Source organism: Lonchura striata, chromosome 1A (genome assembly GCF_050655825.1).
Source record: "Lonchura striata isolate lonStrDom1 chromosome 1A, ASM5065582v1, whole genome shotgun sequence".
NCBI lineage: Eukaryota > Metazoa > Chordata > Aves > Passeriformes > Estrildidae > Lonchura > Lonchura striata.
In genome coordinates, this window is record NC_140741.1 from 44,626,715 (window position 1) to 44,639,406 (window position 12,692).

At 35.4% G+C, this 12,692-nt stretch overlaps 1 long non-coding RNA gene across 1 annotated transcript in view; it reads left to right on the forward strand.

Moving 5' to 3' along the window:
* Positions 1–12,692, forward strand: part of LOC146763468 (uncharacterized) — a 35,981-nt gene that overhangs the window by 7,202 nt on the left and 16,087 nt on the right. Inside the window, exon 2 of the long non-coding RNA XR_014951997.1 lies at positions 1–12,692. This exon is cut by the window's right edge and continues 16,087 nt beyond it. This is a non-coding gene — a long non-coding RNA (uncharacterized LOC146763468).

A 12,692-nucleotide genomic window follows, 5' to 3' on the forward strand; every position in this document is an offset into this window, starting at 1 on the left:
GTAGAAAAGATGTTTGCCTGAAGACATCTAAGAGGACAATAGAAAAGGTAGTATTTCCTTGCCCTTTTGTGCCTACAGTGATGGGTAATCATATCTCTGAAAATAAATTGTAAGGGTGGTCATTCTAACTTGAAAATCTTGTTTAAAAGTTACAAATGTTGTTTTTAAAATTACTATTTGGGAATTAAGTGACCTGCACTTCAGAAGACAATAATGAGAAGACAGAAAGAAAATGTGATCAAGTATTTAACAGCCTTCATAATATTAGAAGGATGTTGCATGAGTCAGAAATAATGTTATTCTGTTTATATGGCTTCTTTTCTTCTTTTCTTCCTAGTTTTGCACTTCTTGAGAAGAGAGTTTTTTGTGCTATTTCTCCTTTGCATCATCTCTTTGGCTGGATTAGTCAGGAAGCTCATTAACTTGTGTCAGCATAGTGCACTTATACAGAGTTCATGCTGAACCATGTCCAGTCTTTCAAATTGTCTTATTATCCAACTACATGGTGAACTCTGTTTGATGAACAAATGCTCTCCTGTAAAAGACCTCTGTGTGCAAAGGATACTCATATTCCTCCTCCTTACTCATTTTAATTGATTGTTCAGTGGCTTGGAAAACTAACTTCCTTGTCTTGTTGTAACTCATGCATTTCAGACCACCTGAGGCAGGTATAGAGGGACAAAACCAGCGTTTGTACGATGCTGTGTATGAATTGCAGATAATTTTTTTCCTGTCAGCAAAAATAAAGAACAAAAAGCATATGCTGCAATAGCACTGGGATAACTATCAATCTCACAACTGCAGGTAAGTTAAAATGAGAAGCTAATAATTTATGTAATTCTCACAATATCCATACAGTTTTTTATGTTTCACTAACCTTATAAAGAAAAACATTGAGTACTTGGTTCAACATAAAATGTCAGGATTAATTTGGTTTATTTTTTTATATTTTTTCCTTCTCAGTTTATAATTTTGTACTACCAGAAAATTAAATAACTGTTATTCTGTCCCCCACATCAAAACAGCACCAGATTTTGCCTCTCCTTAATTGGCTGAAAAAGGATGCCCATGAAATAATCAAATTTCCCTTGAATCAGCATGTTTCTCAGTTTCCTTGCTGCATGAATGAATAAGAATTAAATGATTCCAGGCAAATTATTTCATTCAACAATGGAGTGGGACACTTTACATGGCTTCATCTCTCGCTGCAACAGTTTTTGCTATAGGGATTATTTTTAAAATTCTTTTCAACATTTTTGTTATTCTGGAAACTTTAAAGGTTGGGAGACAGGAGGGACCATTTCTTTTCAACCTGAAATAGGGAAGCTCTGCAAGAATTCCAGTAGTTTCACTGATCATTGTTAACTGGAGTTTTGAGCCTTTCAGTACTTTGAGACAGTTAAAATTGATGAATGCACTGACATTCAAAATTACACCCTCAGTCAAGTATTAGAATTTTGTGAAATAAAATGTACCATTTCTAACAGCCCTATCTCAACCTCCAAAACATATATGGATTTCAAGTCTTTAGCATCATGTGGTTCATTCTTTGAGGATCCACTTCTGTTATCCTTATGACTTGCCAATTTAGACAGAGTTGGAGATGGTCCCCATTAGGATCATGAATGAATACCAGCCTACAGTAAAATCAGGGAAAAAAAGATACAAACTGCATAACTACACACTAAAAATCCCTGGTCCTGTGGAAAGCTGTCTGTTGCTTACTAGTATTATGAATTAAAAGTCTAATAGATTTTTGTGCTCATCATAAACTGCTCTGTCACATTAAATACAAAAAATTGCTTTATTGTCAAGGTGGCTGTGTGCCATCAAGAGAAAGGAAAATATAATCTGAGCCCCTATATACTAATTAAACCAGATGAATGCTTTTTCTAGAACAGATATAATCAAGTATTAATCACTTGGGAAGCTACAACTCCTTGGAGTCATCTTCTTCTACCACATATGGAGTCGGTCCAAACAAGTTGTGTTGAGTACACCAACAACCAACAGGACATGAATGAAAGAAAAAAAAATTAACTTCAAAACATATATTTTGTTATGATTTTTGAACTAATTAGATACCTAGAATATATGACCTCAGGAGATATAGATGATGCTTCTGAATCTGACTTAATTTCAGCAATGAGGCTCAGTCCTCTAGCATCCAGCAGGATCCTCAAAGAGGGATTCAGTGATCTTGCAGGCTTAGCATGGAGCAGCTACAAGAAGACAACGAAAAAGGGTAGGCAAAGACCATGTCTAACTGCCTTGGCAGTTGAACAAAGGCTGCTCATTAGGAATCTCTTAGCTGGGTGTCAGTACAGGCATACAAGTATTGAAGAGAAAAATTACTTTGTTTTGCATATTTGAAAATACCTAGAGAAAATGGTATTAGGTAAGGGCAATGGGGACTCAATGGGGACTCAATTCCTCATTTAAAGTATTGTCCAGTTATGGGTATGACTGTGACAATCTGCCTTTTCGTTATCAAAGGCACTTCTGCAAGCCCTGTATTATTTACGGGGAAAAAAATCTGATGAGAAAGACTGTGTTGAGCTATATACCAGTGGCCTGAGGATATAGTCTGTTAGAGATTATCTATATATAGGTCTATATTCTAGTCTCTTAGAAGCCTTTACACCAACTGTATTAAAGAAAAATAGGTGTATGCACCTCTGGACAAAAGCATAAGTTGTTTGTGAAGAAATTGAATTACATTATGCTGCCTCCTCTGGTCATCACAGACTTGAATGAAACTACCATGACTATGAAATCCTGAACAAGTATTCTTTAGAATGAACTCAATCCCTTTTCAGAGTCTTCAGCTGGGTGGAAATATAATCAGTGCTTGCATACCTCCTCCAATCTATCTTCGAATTTTGATGTGGTTTACAGTCACTAAGTGGCTAGATGATTATATGGAGTATTTGTGAGCAAGTGTGTGGGGAAGTTTTTGATTCAAAATTGGAATAATCTTTTACTTAGAGTGCTGCCAGGGTTGGAGAGTATATTGCCTGAATTGATCTCAAATTATGGTGACTTTGGATAGTCTCAATTTTATACTTTGGTTGTTTTAGCTCTAATATGGAAAATTCTGTAGCAAGTCTATTGGCTGTTTATAATGTTGGCTACTGAATTCTATATTAACCTTACCTTAATCTTCTGGGCTTAATTATAATACAAATAATTTTAAAAAATCATAACTTGAGTTTTTGAACTGCACTGTATTTTCTGCCTTCTCATCTCTCAGGCCTAGAAGCATTAGGAAGGTTCTCAGGAGAAAAATTCAACATGGCAATGGCTCCAACTCAGAGATACACTCCTAATTTCTGTTAGTTAAGCAGAATGACTGAGCTGGCCTTGTGACTTCATCTGTGTCACAGAGGCAAACACTAACACATCATTCATAATAAGCTACTCTCCATGGGTCAGAGAGATAGGGGCAAGCCTAGAAGGTTTTAAATGTATGAATAGTCCCCATCTTCTGTTTTTCTGACATTATTAACTTGGATCTTACACCTTGAGCTTTACAGGTATTGGTAATATGCCCTTGCAGACATAAGTTGTTTCAAATGAGCAAAATTGGAGTTTCATGCTATGTGACTAATTAGTATAAGCAAATCTTGTCTCATAGCAACCTAGATCTCGTGATGGACATGTGCCAGCCCAGATGGTTTTAGGGAGGAATTTTCGAGTTTAATAGAATAAAGTACTAATGCAGAGCTGCTTCAAACTATTATTGGACAGGAATTTTGGAAGAAGTCTGAGAAGTGATTATGGTGAAATCTTAACAAACAAGAATCTCCAAAATTGTCATGTTCAATTGTCATCACTTGTCAAGGTATAACTTTTAAATAATGCATGGCTGTTACATCTTATTTTGCCTATGTGTGCTAAAAATAATATTGAACAGGCATAAACTTGGGAATACTGCAAAACAAATAAGATCTACAAAGTTACAAAATTTGTTTTCTTAATATAGGACTTTCTGGTACTAATTGCAGTCTATAGTTCTAAAAAAAATATATGTAAAAACTTTTAGAGGAGATTTTTAAAGGAGATTTTTGTAAAATTAAAAAAGAAAATCAAATATGCAAACTCTTAAATACATATTGACTGGAATTTTTAAACTTATGACAATAGTTCAGAATAGGTATGTGGAAAACTCCAAAATATGTGTGCTAGGGATATTGTTACAGCAACTTCATAACTTACAGATGAACTTCTGATCTCACTAATATCAAAGATATCAATATTTCAGCCACCAAACATGGGGAAAACAACATTTCAATTATTTTATCTAAAAATTTTAAAAGAAGATGAACTTGTCTGGAGCTCTTTTATCAATTCTGTTTATAAAACTTTGAAGAGATTATGAAATCTCTGGAAAGAGAGCAATGTTATTAGTTTAAATTAAAACTCTATATCATAATTCCTTCTGTATTTTAAAATCAAATTTGTCTCAAATTAACAAATTGACTTTTCCATTGCTACATATTTTGTTTCAGCTATATCACTATACCTGAAAACTGAATACTTCATAGCATTGAGAGGAAGGAATTCCTCTTGAAAATTTTGTGTACTATGTCTTTTGTTTTAGATGTATTTATTATATTAATTAGTTAATCTTACTGGCTAATTTTAGAGATGATGAGGCAGACTGATGATAAAAAAGTTCAGGGCTAAAAAAATTCAACCATTTTTTAAAATATTGTACCACTTTCCTGTGTATTTCCCTTCTTTTTGTAAAACTATTCAATATGAAACATGAAAAACTTATTTTAAAAGACTGGTTTATTACGAAGTCCCAGAAACAATTTTGGCAGGCACTACATATGCTAATATATTCCCTAACAAGAATTTATCAGTTCTAGTATTCCATGAGTCAGACGAGAAAAAAAAGTTTCAGGTTTTGTTTCAAATTTTGACTTAAAAGCATTAGCAAAGCCTTGCTTTTTTCTCAGTAATCTAAAAAGAGTTCCTTGAGAATATATGTAAGGTGCACAAATGCATATACATCTATTTACATTCTCTTTCCTCGATGGAATCAATCCTTAATTATACGTCAGAACTAAAATGAGGGTATTTCACCAGTTGCTTTTCACTGCAGATCTAGAGTACTATTTAATCTCTTAACACATTCTAGAGTTGTACTTGCTTACAGTCCTCAGATAAGAGAGAAAAAATAGATCATATCACTGGCTACTTAAGACTGGAAGAGCAATATCTTCATATTGTAGAGCAAACTCCCTATTTTGCCCCAAACATCAGCAAGCCAAAAGGCAAAAGAAAGAGCTACACTGACAAAGAGGTGTACAGGGGAAGCTGGGATATGTCAGGCTTTAAGAATAGCTCAAAGCATTTGTATCAGAACATACTATGTATATTTTGGTTAAATTGAAGAAAAACTAGCCAAAACTTTCCCTCATCAGCTCCTTAAACTACCATACCACAACTTACACAACAGAATTTTGCTTAGGAATCTTTCCTCTGGTTTTTTTACCTTTCACTCTTATTTTTCTTTACAAGAGAGAGAATGAATAGAACTGTATTATTTTTAACTATTTTAATTTTTGTTTATGTTTTCACAAAACCAGCAGGTGTGATCCTATGATAGAAAAGTGGTAAGTATAAATTCAAGCCCCCATGATACAACATCTGAGGCACAGCTTTTCTCAGTAATGAAAGAGACAAGAAATATGATTGTTCTGTAACACACATTCTGGTTCTTTCTTAAAATAGGATAAATTTAGAAAATACTGCATTAGTAAATAACTGCTTACTAATCATGTTGAGAGCAAAACCCAATAGTGAGCAAATTGCAAAACTGTCATTAAGTCAATTCAGTAGCATCAGATAGTTAAAAAAATGTATGGAGTCTTCAAGACAAAAGGCTGGATTAAAACTAAAATAGCATTATACTTGTAAAGATCCTGATCAGGGAGGTCTGATTTCCCACTTCCACAGTGGATATCTTGCTACGTACTACTCATCTCATTCTTCGACTTTGATGACAAAATTTTCTCAGGTTTCTTTTAAATTATACCCTGAAGCACACAGGACAAAAGAGGTGATGTCATCAAAACAAAGCCTGACACATTTGGGAAGGGATGTGGTGAAAATAGCACAAACTGTCATCCAAGGCTTTCTTCAAACCAAAGTCCTTGGAAACCAAAAAACCCTTTAGATATGCATAAAGGCACATGTGGGTTGTGTATGCCTCATGTGTGCAAACATTTAAAACAAAATAAAAGGAAATTAAGGGAAGAATATCCCGGATATACCAGTTTATTTTGAATGTCAGATGGCATTGTTTAGGCAAAGAATGTGACTGCTTGCTGAGGTTTCTGACCAGATCTCCATACATAATCTATTTTCCAGTTCTGTATCAGGTTAAAAACTGAGCTAGAATATGAATTTTCTCCCAAGAGGAATGGATTTGGCATATGAAATCTGTTATATCAGTGTATGGGAATTCTTGTATAAATGACTAAATATGTGTGAATATGTAAATATGTGTGTGAAATTGCAATGAGTCAGGTCTGCCAACATTGCCACTGGAAGGTCATGACCCTTCCAGTTCAGTACAGCAGAGTTTAGAAATATCTTCCTACCAAATGGTGTATAGACACCACTGTAATCCTGAGTAGCAATATAAGAATCAGGAATTATTCTTTTAGGAAATTAGAATGTAATGAATGAATTTGGGTAAATCAGTAGTTTTTGGTGGTTTTTTTCTTCTACTGTAATTTTTAAAGTATATTTCTCTTTTCTTCTTGACTATAAGATGTGTGAACATTTTTTGTTTCCTATTAATCTCAGCAGTTGCTCAGTACTTCCTCTACTACCCATTCCAAGAACTGACAGCTGCCTCAGCTGACCATCAGTTCTGCTTAAAACTTCTCTTCAGAAATTGTTCCTATTTAATTGCAGTGCCATGATATATTCAAATATCTAATCTCTCAGATACAGGGAGAAAACGAATGAAACTAAAAAAACAAACAAACCTGAGTTTTCAGAGCTACATTTAATTTTTACAGTTCTGTCTGGTCTGCTTGGGAATTGTTAATGTTATAAATAGAGGCAGCAAGGCAATTTGAAGTAAGAGGTGAATTGCACTCTGGTAAACTGCATGAGACGTAAAGGTATGCTTCTACTGCTCTTATGGGGAAATGACAAACCATTGACCTAAATTCTCCAGAACAGAATGATTTGCAGCAACAGTAAGAATTCTTGTCATACTGATGAGTCAGTCTAAAAACCATGGAAACCATTGCATTCTTTATCCAGTTCCTTCCTTCTTAAAGGTAGTTCTTTTGTAAACTTGGAGTGTCAATTCTAAAAGGTTATATCAGAAAATTTATTTTATGCTTTCTGTGTCATATGTTCCACCCTTCAGTTAAGCAGCATTAAAATAAACAAGGTAAATAAGGCTTATTTCTGCTTCAATCAACACACTCTATGTTCTCTCACATGAGATCACAGAAAATAATTCTAGTTTAACACTATAAAAATAAAACATAAGTTGCCTAGGACATTTCAGAAAGAAGTTCCAATAACCTAACATAATTTATTTAATTTTATTTGAAAAAAGGTTTACTAGAAAGGAAAAAAAAAAACCTAAAAAAATACATCAGTAAAGAAATTCAATGTTCAATACTAGAAATGGGTGTCATGTCATTCCTGTACTGTAATATGGCTATATTAGTCCAAAAATCTATGCAACTGTTGTCTGTTTGCTCTAAACATTCAGCATGATTTACCAGACATATTTGTAGGACTATCTTCCTTCTTTTCAAGTTCATTAAAAATTGTTACTGTGCAATGAAAGCTGAAAAATATGGCCACAAGATGCAATATGATGATTTCTTTCCAGCTCAGTCTCCTTGCCCACTATAGCATCAAATTATGTCCAGGATCAACCTCAGATCTAAATATTAAAAACTGTATGGTGAGCAATCCAAAATCTCTTAGGAGCATTCCTTGGTATTATAAATTAATCATTTAGACAAGTTCCAAGTTTTTTAATATTTATTTTCCACAGACATTAAATAAATGCTCTTTACTGTTATGAATGCTATGTTAAATCAAAGTTAATTACTTTTAACTCTCCATCATTTACCAACAGTCTTGGCTCACTGGTGAGGTTCCAGACGACTGGAGGCTGGCCTGTGTGATGACCATTCACATAAAGGGTGGGCTGCAGCATTACAGGCTGGGGACGGTGTGGCTGGGCAGTGCCCAGGCAGAAAGGGACCTGGGGGTGCTGGTGACAGCTGGCTGAACATGAGCCAGCAGTGTGTCCTGGTGGCCAAGAAGGCCAAGGGCATCCTGGCCTGGATCAGGAATGGTGTGGCCAGCAGGAGCAGGGAGGTCATCCTTCCCTTGTACCTGGCACTGCTGAGGCTGCACCTTGAGTGCTGTGTCCAGTTCTGGGCCCTCATTTTAGGAAGGACATTGAAATGCTTGAGCGCATCCAGAGGAGGCAACGAGGCTGGTGAGGGGCTTGGAACACAAACCCTGTGAGGAATGGCTGAGGGAGCTGGGGGTGTTTAGCCTGGAGAAAAGGAGACTTGGTGGTGGCCTTGTCACTCTCTACAACTCCCTGAAAGGTGGCTGTAGTCAGGTGGGGGGTTGTTTTTTTTCTCCAGGCAGCAACTGACAGAACAAGCGGACACAGTCTGAAGCTGTGCCAAGGGAAATACAGGTTGGATACTAGGAAAAAGTTTTTTATGGAAAGACTGATAAAGTACTGGAATTGCCTGCCTGGGGAGGTGGTGGAGTCACCATCCCTGGATGTGTTTAAACAAAGACTGGATGTGGCACTCGGTGCCATGGTTTAGTTGAGATGCTAGGTCTGGGTTGGATTTGATAATCTTGAATGTCTCCTCCAACCTTGTGAGTCTGTGATTTTGTAATCAATCCATTGAGAGCAGAACATAATTATTGGACAGATACACTCACGGCAACAAGACAAGTTCATTATAAATATATTCACTGTAATGTGTTAGTTAATTTATCCAGTGTGATATAAAGATCTTTCTGAAGCTTTTTTAACATATGAATGGAACAATAACTTTGATGAGGAGTAGAGAGTGAAATTTTATGAATATATTGTCTGACTCTGCAAATGAGGGCAAAAAATCAAAGAGAACAAAATAAAAATGATAGAAATTCAAATTCACTAGTTGTTCCAATTATTATTTGTTTGTTTGTTTGTTTGTGTTTTGCCTAATGTGCCAGTTCCTTCTGAGAGACAGAATCAGAGTTACTTTTCAAAAGAATCAAATTAAAATATAAATTATAAGCACTCTCTGAATCTTGATTGAATGTGGATGACAGCAAGAGATGTCAGGTAACTGTCACAAGGTTATAATGAAAGGCTCTGAAATTCAGGAATGTTGATTGGGTGAAATTCAAAGGCATTGAAATTGTAATTTGAAGGACAAAATCTACATTTAATCTCATATGTGTATCTATACTCTGCGTTTCTTTGTTCTGCAACCAAGCAAAAATGCCATGAAAATACTGACTTGGCAGGTGTTGCAGTGCTCCCATTACTGATAGAACTGGAAATCCAATGTTACTTTTATTTATTGTAAGATTTTTCAGGGAGGAAAAACTCTGACAGCTGTTGAAACCTTTCAGCTGATATTCTGTAGCCACAAAGTAATGAAAGGATAAAATCTTTCTCTCCTTCCTCTTCACATTTTCTCAATATGAGGGTGGTACTGAATGACTGCTGTCTGTGAGGTGTAGATTTCTAAATAGTCTTCCTGGATTAATATCTGTATACAACTTGTAAATATGCAAGCATAGTCTAGGTCCCCCACATAAAGCAATGTCAGAGCTTCTCAAAAGAGGTGAACAGAAGTGCCATGGCTTTTTGGATTCAATTGTATTCACTGTAGGGGTACAAGTGAAATTTTTCTTCTTCATTCTCACTGACTACAGATGGATGCATACTGCAGTCTCAGGACATCTGTCTAAGCTTGTAACTCCAAGTCTAATGATATCTGTTGGCTTAGAGACTCTTCAATGATTTATTTTGGTCCTGCTTCAGTGTGACTGCAGAACAAAGTCTGGATCTGAGAAAACTTACAAGGTAGGAGGATGCACAGTTTTCTCAGTGGACTATATCCAAGCTCAGTGTAGGCTGTACAGATCAACTAATCATATTTGTTCTAGACTAGAGTTCCTAGGAATAGTCAGGCTTTACATATTACCAACAAGAAACAAGTTTTGAAACATTACATTAAAAATCCATTGGCAGTGGTGAATGACTGTATCCTTCATGCTATTGTGTAAACTTTCTACTATAAGCACAAAAAGTGCTTAAAACATTAATGGGGAGTCCAGAAGTCATGCAACCAAGGAAGAAAAATGAAATATTAGCATATTTTTAGTAGTAACTAAATAGGAAGAGAGAAAACAGTTTGCAAGAACAAACCCACCATTCAGACTTCATATATGAAATAATCTAAACTTGCACTTATTGATTTCCAGCCACCATTCATAAGTCAATGCTATTTAAAAAACTATATTTCCTTCTATCCTAAACCATGTCCAAAGTACTTATACATAAACAGTGGATGTGCAACTATTTTACAGGAACTAAAGCCAAATTCCAAACTCTGCTACTCAGTCAGCAAACAAATCATGATGCAGAAGTTACCCACATAGAATGCACAATTAAAAAGATTAGTAACCAAAACTTTCCATTCTGTGCTCATTATTGACATGAAAGAAACAGAAACCTGAAAAAGTTAACTAAGAATAAATTTGACCTTGACTGAATTGAAGTTAGCACTGATACATCATTCTGTCCCACATAATCACAGGAGGGACAGCATTCTTTTACTTTGTTCTTCTCACACATTTGTCTCCTACTTCTCCATCTTGCAAGTAAAATAAATGTACCTAAAGATTTTTTATTCTACCCTGACATGTCCATTATTTTCTCAAAAACAAATTTCAAATTTTTCAAAACAATTTTCAAATTACCTAAGAATACACCATCAAAAGTGTTGTCTTTTTAATTGAAACACATAGTTGATAGTGCAGTATGATGGTAAATGGAAAATTATTGAAGAATGGAATATTAATGTTCTAATTTAAAAGAAGTAGTGGAAGCTAGTAAGAAAAATCATTATATTAATCAGAAAATCAGAACTTGAGTATTTGAGTATTGTTTTATTACAGATTTTATTGGGGGTTTTTTGTTGTTTTTTTTTTGTTTGTTTGGTTTTGTTTTGGTTTTTGTTGTTGTTTTTGTTTTTGAGTATGTTTTCCTTTGCATCTTTTCTGACTCTTTCTGGCTCAGTTCTAGAAGCTATCTTTGAAAGTTAATGAAAATCAAAATTATAATACTTCAGCTGCTTCCATTCAAAATATTTATTATAACAAATTTTCTGAATTATCCAGAGATATATCTCATAAGCACTTAGAGAAGCAGCTCCAAGCTTTGTCTGGGAAGTGTTGGGGACCATCGCTATTGAAACAAAAAATGAAGTGAAATGAGCATTGTTGATGTCAATAACAAGCCATGCTGAACCCTGAAGTAGGTTTGTCTTGAACTGCAGAAATTAGGGTCTTCCAGGCCTACTCATATAAAATAATTATAACACTAATACAGTTTTGTAATCTGGAGATAGAGCATATTGGGAACATTTGGTCACTAAGAATGATGATTACAAATGCAAGGTATAATTTTCAGTCTGTAAATAAATATATGTGTCATAATAAATCAAAACTCTAGTAATTCAATGCCACTGAGGTCAAGTCAGGACAAGGTTAGGATGAGATCAAGCAATTTACTAACGAGCTAAGAAAGCAGACTGTAGGTCAGGATCAGTAGGTCTGTAATCAGGTTATAACTGAGCTGCAGCCTCCAACATTTCTGATATGCCCCAGGCTGAGGTTAAATACAGTTCCTGGGATAACTGGTGTGGGTGGAGGGTCCAGGTGAGTCTGCTCGGGGCCCTGAGAGACATACTGGTGAAAGAAATCTTCAGGTTATTAAACTCTTTTATGGTGGATATATTTAGAGAGAGGGTTGTTGTATGAGAAGAGAAGCTGGATGAAATACTGGAGTAGAACAGAGAGAAAACCTAGGTGATAATCTTTTTTTGGCCAGTTGGATAGATGTGAGGTAATCAGAGATAATTAAAACATCAGTAGAGACAGTTTCTCTAATAGAGATTTGGTCTTTCCTTCTGAGTAAGAATTAAGCTGTTCCTCTAGCTGGGAAAGAAATGAGGCAAAACGATAAGCAAAAATGTGATTTGCACACTGTTGGAGAATATATAATTGCAAAAAATTATTAAAAGCTGCTTTTTCCTCACCTTTTATATTTGAAAGGTGGTGCGGTTTTAAGTACCTCCCTCAGAAGTGTATAGTTTAGTTATTAACTTAGTGAAATACACAGGTCATGTCTCAAGAAGAAATACTGATAGGACATGGACAAAGCTGAAATGGAATTATTTGCTATGTGTAAAACCAATGCTATTAAGGAATGTACCAAAATAAATTAAGAAAACCTTAGAAAGGTAGAGCTGCCAACCATTTAGGCAATTCAATAATTACTGGTACTTTTCCCAAAGGTTTGGTGGGGCAGTGGGATTGATCCTCTGGGAGGCCCTCCCTTAAAGGGCTGCAAATCCAGAATTGCTGCTGGCAATTTCATCTGG